Source organism: Xyrauchen texanus, chromosome 44 (genome assembly GCF_025860055.1).
Source record: "Xyrauchen texanus isolate HMW12.3.18 chromosome 44, RBS_HiC_50CHRs, whole genome shotgun sequence".
Lineage (NCBI taxonomy): Eukaryota > Metazoa > Chordata > Actinopteri > Cypriniformes > Catostomidae > Xyrauchen > Xyrauchen texanus.
The window spans coordinates 17,541,276-17,549,675 of NC_068319.1; positions in this window are offsets into that span (position 1 = coordinate 17,541,276).

Below are 8,400 nucleotides of genomic sequence, written 5' to 3' on the forward strand. Positions count from 1 at the left end.
AAGTGAATTTTGCATGATAGGTCCCCTTTAAAGGCAGAATTTATGAGAAGCGTATCATTTTATATAATAAACTTGTGTATTATTTGAACTGTACATTTTTTTAAATAGTGAATTTCACAGTCATTTTAGGGTTTTAGGGTTTGTTGACATTACATCGTCATTGCAACAAAGTTGTAAAATTGGCTATAACTTTACACAGAAAAGCTAAGTGAGCGATTGCTATACTTTCGAAAAATTGGCCCCCATTGACTTCCTTTGTGAGTGCCACAGTTTTGCTCAAAATTTTTATTTTTTGTGGTAATCAATATTATGCCACAAATGCTGTTGATTCAGTTTAACTTGTATTGAACCCAGAATAATCATTTAATGCAATTTATCTTTAATAAATTAATTAATTAAAACTGTACGTTTTAATATCTTTAAGGAAAATGAGCAATACAGCGATGATGCTGATTAATAACAGCTGCGCTTATATCTGTGAGCTCGTTATCAGGTTGCAGGTAAAAAAGTCATAAGTGTCCTAATGTTCAGTGGATCAACACACTTGCCAGTGCCCGAATTCATGTTCGCGATATACTGATTCACGGGAGCTAATTGACACACACCCTAAGTAGATTGTAAAAAGGTTTGTACAAATAATTTTTGAATTACAGACACCGTAACTGAAGTAGTACTTGAAAATCATGCTCTGAAATCATCACAGAGTGCTTAAGTGCATCATGAGTAGACAGACGAATGTAGTCACCAGGAGGACAATCCCAAAATTACACCAAAACTACAAAAATACAGTCATTACTGTGATGCTTAAACTTAATGCAGAATATAGTCTGACTTTAATATCATGACTAATATATGACTTATAATATATATATTTACAATAATAATACATTAAATAATATATTATTTTATATAATATTTTATACGACATTTAGTTTCACTCCTTGAATCTGATTGGACGAGAGGCGTTCCAAGAGTCGTTTCAGCACTGGAACACCGCACTGTTTGTAACACAGGGGATATGTTGAGCTCTATGTAGAATGAATATGTTTGTGTCTGTGTGTGCCATATAAATATAGAATCTGCCTCTGGCTGGTACATTTCTTAGCACTACAGAGTGATCCAGACAACTCCCTTTATGGATTAGCATGAGTTTAATTTAGAGTGAACGAACAATCTCGTCTCCATTTAGCGCAAGATTAAAGTTCACCTGGGCACTTTTCATCTTGGACGTGGCATCAAACCTTTAATTATATTTAATTCCTATCAAAGCTCTCCTCCCTCTGATCTGTCATAACACTCTCTGCCTGAGTCCAGCCTCACATCTCACACCACTATGGAAGAGCAAAGGACCCAGATTGTTAATCGGGCTCCTGGGTAAATGTCTGGACATTTCTGTGCATAGACTCTGACATATGGAGTGTTTAAGTTGCTTCGATTTCTCTCGCTATGCACACACACACACACACACACACACACACAGTTGTGTTTCCATGTTTTATGGGGACTTTCCATAGACATAATGGTTTTTATACTGTACAAACTTTATATTCTATCCCCTAAACCTAACCCTACCCCTAAACCTAACCCTCACAGAAAACTTTCTGCATTTTTACCTTTTCAAAAAACATAATTTAGTATGATTTATAAGCTGTTTTCCTCATGGGGACTGACAAAATGTCCCCACAAGGTCAAACATTTCGGGTTTTACTATCCTTATGGGGACATTTGGTCCCCACAAAGTGATAAATACACGCTCACACACACACACACACACACACACATTTGTACGTTTGCTTTACCGTCATGGAGGGTACTATTCATTGACATCAATTGTTTTTATAATGAGGTAATCACATTTTCCACTAATAACCCGAAACCTAACCCTCACAAAATACTTTTTTTGGAATAGTTCACCCAAATGATGGCAATTCTGTCATCATTCACACCCTTTTTATTTTTATTTTATAAATCTAACATTCTGGCATTTACCACCTGCCTTCATTTAGCATAAAAAATATGATATGTTAAAATGAAAATGCCACTAGAAAACGATAACTCTAGATGGCCCTGAAGGCATAAAGTGAATACTAATGTAGTAAAAGTAAAGTAAATTAACTTGAAAATTCTAATTGAAAAAAAATATATAGAATAATAACAACAAAAAAATTATTAAAAAAAACTAAAAATATTACACACACACACACACACACACACACACACACACACACACACACACACACACACACACACACACACACACACACACACACACACACAAAACATGTTGGTCTACCTATCATTATGAGGACTTTCCATAGACATAATGACTTTTATACTGTATAAACTATAGATTCTATCCTCTAAACCTAACACAACCCCTAAACCTAACCCTCACAGAAAACCTTCTGCATTTTTACTTTTTCAATAAAACATTGTTTAGTATGATTTTTAAGCGATTTGAATTATGGGGACACTAGAAATTTCCTCATAAATCACATTTATAGCATAATAACCTTGTAATTACCAGTTTGTAACTTACAAAATTGTCCTCGTAAATCACAAAAACACGCACACACACACACACACACACACACACACACACACACACACACACACACACACACACACACACACACACTCTCTCTCTCTTCCCACCCACTTTCTTTATGAAACAACCCTAGAAAACTATTTTCTCCTCACTTCCTTCAGACTCCATTTAAGAGTGCTTTGATTTCCCCTGAGACGATGAATATACCCCTGAACCAGCTGTCTGGAGTCACTGAGGTATCTCTCAAAAAACACAAGCACAAAAAAAGAATGTACCAATACAAAGTAAGTTGGGCCGTAACCACCATAGACATTGAAGGGGGTATATTCAGAATAGTGGTATTCTGAAACGTCACTTAGTGATTAAATGCTGTTCAGAGAAAGCAATTTATCTCACACGTTTCTTTCAGAGAACACTGCTTTAATGTTAACACATAAGTGTTGCTAATATATTTTTTAAGAGTGCGCATGTGCATATGCTCAAGAACAAAGAAATCTAAAATAGAGAGAAACCCAGCTGTCGCATTAAATACTGCATGCCCCTTTGGGCAGCTTTCTCGCATTAAACGACTTTCTGGTGTACGTGTAAATGAGCTATTTTATAGCTATTACATAATACACATTAATGAGAGTAAATGAGATGCAAAATAATAATAATAATAATAATAACAATAATAAAACAAAAAATATAAGAACACTTATTTCACACATCAATTACTAAAAATGTACTAGGCTGCCAGTAGATTTTGGAGAGAGAGGCAAAATAGAGTATAAAAGAAATGAAATAAAATAAAGAAAAATAATAAAATAAAATGACAAAATAAAATTAATTAAAATAAATAAAACAAAATAAAATTGTAAAAATAAATACAATAAAAAAATATGTGATATTTTATAGTATATACATTTCCTGCACAAACAAAATTCCTGCTGTGAGAAATCATCAGCACTGGTTAGAAGACCAGCTGATTTTTTTAGAGTTATAAAAGAGACAAATACACATGGATTACACCTCCAGAATGCCTGAGGGAGAAGTCGAGTTGGAAAGAAAAGACACTGACCTTATGAAGAAAAAAGGGAAATTACAGGTGCGAGAGGGATACAATTTAATAAGACACTACAACAGGATATTCTGTAAGAGGAAAAGAAAGAGGAAAGTGCACTTTTGGCTAAAGTTCAGCACCCCCCAGTTTCCATATGTTAAGCCTGGTCACTCACCCCCGATTAAAATCCCTCCCTGGATCTCCTCTGCAAGCTTAAAGAAACTGTGTATGACAGCCAATTACCTCATACAAACCTCCACCTTGACGAGGGGCTCCATATGTCCACCTGATACCCAGAAAAGGGCAATAAAAAAGAGAATATTCAGCCACTAACCCCTTGGGTGGACATAAATGAACATCCCTTCCTCTCTTACTCACACTTTTTCAGAGAAACACTGAAGTCTCTTTCTCTCTACCCAATAATTGCCATTCAAACCTCTCATGCTTTTACAGTATATTCAGCCTAAAGTAGCACCAAAATATAAAAAGGTACCAAATGCTTTGTTAAACTTTCTATTCTACTCAAGTGAAGGAAACTGCGGGAGGCAGGACTCACAGTAATAACATGGTGGAAGTCTTTTCTTAAAGTAAGTTCCTGAGAGAACAACTAGAGTCAAATTAAAGGGATGTGACTTCCAAAGTTTTGTCATGTCACACAATTGCTGTTATTGTATTATCCATTTAAATGACTGAAAAGGTTGAACTGCCCCTTCACTGGGTAAAGAGTGAGCGGAATATGCACAGATTAAGCACAAATAAGCACAAACCACAATTCAGTCATGTCTACTTGATCAGTAATTACCAAAAGATAATTTATCACTTTGAGGATCTTGTTAAAATGTTAAAAATGAAACTGAAATGGAAAAATGTCTGCATCAATTTAATAAAGAGGACATCATTGACGGAGTTCTCAAAGAACAAGATACTGTTTTTCCCTAAGAGGACATCAACAAAATTTCCTCTGGTCAATTTTACACAGAAATATTTCAAAGGCATAAATGGTGGTGGTACATTGGTAGCAAACAATTAAATAAACTCATTAACCAGATGGGGTTGCATATGTAAGCCGCAATTTATTTTTAAGTTTTAAGAAAGCCTGATTTTTTGTTTGTGCTTAAACCCCAGCAATAAGTGACATGTGTAAATATTAGCATACTAAAGATGAATTACAGACACTAGCATCACCAAATGGAATTGAGAAAATAATGACTTTTTTCAAACCGATTTCCCCTGTTTTCCATTGGTCAGAAAAAAAGGATATTACTGCCTCCAATCTCACTCCACTGGTTGAGTCAATGTTGCTATGTTGGACTGCTTGGAATGCTATTGGGATGCAATGTTTTGAAAAGTGCCTAAGAGCCACAATGTTACATATTTTAATATCAAAGCAATATATACACATCACTTTAAAGATAACATAGGGAAGACCATTTTTTCATGAGGGCAATTAAACTATGGGAGGAAAAATAAAACTACATATCCCATTTCTATGAGTTCAGTGGGATCGACAAGTAATTTATCTTGATAATATCTAACCATAGGCAAATGTTTTTGAAGGTCTGGACTTAAAAAAATGAACTGTAGCTAATCTGAGCTCAGCTGAAGCGGCACTAATGTGATCTGAACAACCTCCGGTGTCTGGTGGAGTCAGGGTGCTTCAAAACCCTGAGCATGGAACTGCGGTAAACTGTGCAGGACATGCAAACCCCGCCAACTCTGGCAAACGGGAACTTGTTGGGCACTCAGCGGCCCCATCTGCTCCTTCGTCCCATCAACCCCAGATTAACCCAAAGAGCCAAGTCAAGCAGCTTTGCCCCACAAATGCCACCCAAACCTGCCAATGGCCATCAGTGTTCAGGGAGGGAAAGAGCCAAGATCCCGTTTTGCCTTAGCAGAGCGCATAACAGCATCTAATCGGGCTACAGAGACACACAACCTTTGAATAATCCAAATGTTATCACACAGATTGTGAAAACGAAAACTGCTGTTCATGGACTAGATTTCAAATTTATGTTAAACCATGATATTCTATACTAAAAATAGCTCTGATATTTATTTTATACTTTTTCAAATCACCGTTTTTGCTCTTATGACACGTATACTCCCAATGCTTAGAAAGGGGAGAATAGTCACCCCCAAACATACATCTGTCCCTGTTGTGCAGATCTGTTCGCTAGTGTTACATGTAGGCTACTCAGAGATTGCGTTATGGCATATGAATATGTTTTCAGACCATTTCTTAAAAGTGTTAAGACCAGGATGGGAAATTAATGGGGGCTCACAGCATAAGTGATCGTCATTGTAAAGCGCATTTCACATAAGTTGAGTCGAGGCATCGAGTGCCGCATCTCCCTCAACATGACAAGAGTTGCAGAAAGCATTATAGATGGGCGATTTTACGCATTTGCCATGTAAAAAAGCGGGAGGTGTGCACTATAAACATTGAAAACATGTATTTGGAGGAGAGAAAAAAGCTTGTGTTTATAGTTCTGCGTTGGTGTGTCTGCATCGTTTTGTGAGAACACAGCCAAAATGCTATAGTATACTTATAGTATAGTATACTTTACGTTTTATAAATAAACTAAGGCAATGTAATAATATTTGTGTATTCAAAAGTATATATTAAATTATTGAAAAATGTCAAATAATTCACAATGCAATACATGTTATTTATTATACATGTTGTATAATACACACTGTACATTATACATGCAGAGTGATAATAAGTCAGGCATATGCTGTATTTTAAATAATCATACATAAATAATGTGGCAGACTTTGATGCTCCATGCTGAAAATAAATCTATCAAATTAATCAATAACTGCTTGCTTGACCAACACACTATGGGTGCCATTTTAAAGCTTAAACTCTTTATGCATTTAAGCAAAACAACCAACTCTTAACAGGTGCTTTTTTAATCTGCTGACGAATGAGAAGTGTTCCATTTTCATAACTTATGAAATATGATTATTTACACCATACATTCAAACATACGGTCAAAACATCATACAGATTGGAAAGATCTCGTAGAGAATATGACAAATATTGTTTCACTCATATAATTGATATATAGAGAGTAAAAAACAGTGAGTTTATTAGATGTAAACAGATGTGTCTTTTGTTTTCACATGACTTGTTCATATAAAACAGAATATAAAAACAGCAGATACTCACAAATAACGAAATGGGTCCAAACACAATGTGACACGATCACTAATCAGTGGATATATATATGATGCATAGATAAAAAAAAATGTTTTACTTGCTTTTAACTGCCTCAAAACTCTTGAATATATTTCAATGATTTGGTGCTACAAATTAAAAAAGTGTCAAATCCTGCACCAAAAACAAAAGTGCTTACCAATTAACTGAAGAAAGAAAGAAAAAACAACACACACACACACACACACACACACACACACACACACACACACACACACACACACACACACACACACACACACACACACACACACACATGTAGCCTGATTCCCAGTCGTTGTGTAGCAGCCAGCCAGAATAGATTCCAACTAGCAATTTTTCCCCTTGCCATTTTTCTGTGCTATGTGCATTAGATGGTCCTTGAATGATAAAATGAACTGTGGATCATTTAGACATTTAAAGTCCTTTCCTGACAGGCCAGAATGAGCTAGAATAAGCACCAGAATTTATGCCAATTGAATCACTCTTATGCTTTTTGGCAAACTCCAGACATGCTTCCAATGGGTTCTTTTGAGTAATGGCTTCTTTTGTGATATCCACAGGTGTTATGAATAGCTCTTGATATGGTTGACTGGTGCACCTTTACACTGTTCTCAACTACTGAACTCATTCACTGTGATTGTTGGCATTTCTGTGACACAAGTTTCTTTCTAACTGACATTGACAGTAAGACAATGTTTTTTTTTTTTTTTTGTTTTTTTTTGTACAAACGTCTCCAGGAAGTATCTGAACAGTTTGATGTAGCTTACACTTTCAGACAACTAAACTAACTGGGACATCCAAACACTTGGATACATTTTGAACCCTTTTTCTAATTCATACATTGTTTACTTTATTTCTAACATCAGAGTGGAGAATGGAGAATGGTCTCCTTTAGTCATCATTTTTTAAAACACTTTTCAAGCAAATAGCTCTTTGATTTCATGTTTACTAATATTTATTAAAAAAGGAGTGCAAATCGGTACTTCATAAATTTAAAACCAGATTGTCAAGTGGTAAGTAATCCCAAAAGTAATAAAAAAGTAATCAGATTAGATTGCCTAAAATGTATAATCAAAAATATTACATTACATATTACATTTTTGGGTAATTTGTAATCAGTACCACATTAGATTCCTGAAGCAAAATAAATAAAAATAAAAATCACACAGTGCTTAGAAAAAAATATCACAAAATTTTAAAGCAGCATTTAAAATTGGTTTAGAATCTGAAAACCCTTGCAAGTCACTCTATATTTAGATGCCCTGTAAAAGTAACTCCATTCATGCATGGCTTTAACAGCCGAATTGATGCAGAGGCAGACGCTAGTGAAAATGCAGAGCGCTGCACGCCAGCTGACGTTTCCAACTGCCTCAGACTGTTCATTCAGTTCTTGGAAAAGAGGTTTGCGTGACCCCCTCTCAAAGCAAAGGAAGAGAGTCGCACATTTTTTTGTGGATAATTTCCGTCGTTCTGCCCTGTATGCCTCTGTGTATCTCTTTTTGCATTACAAATTCAAATAGAGTGGATAATTTAAATAAATAAATCAATAAAGGACCTTCGCCAGTGCAATATGCCTACCCACCAGCAGCTCCCTGACGTAGATCA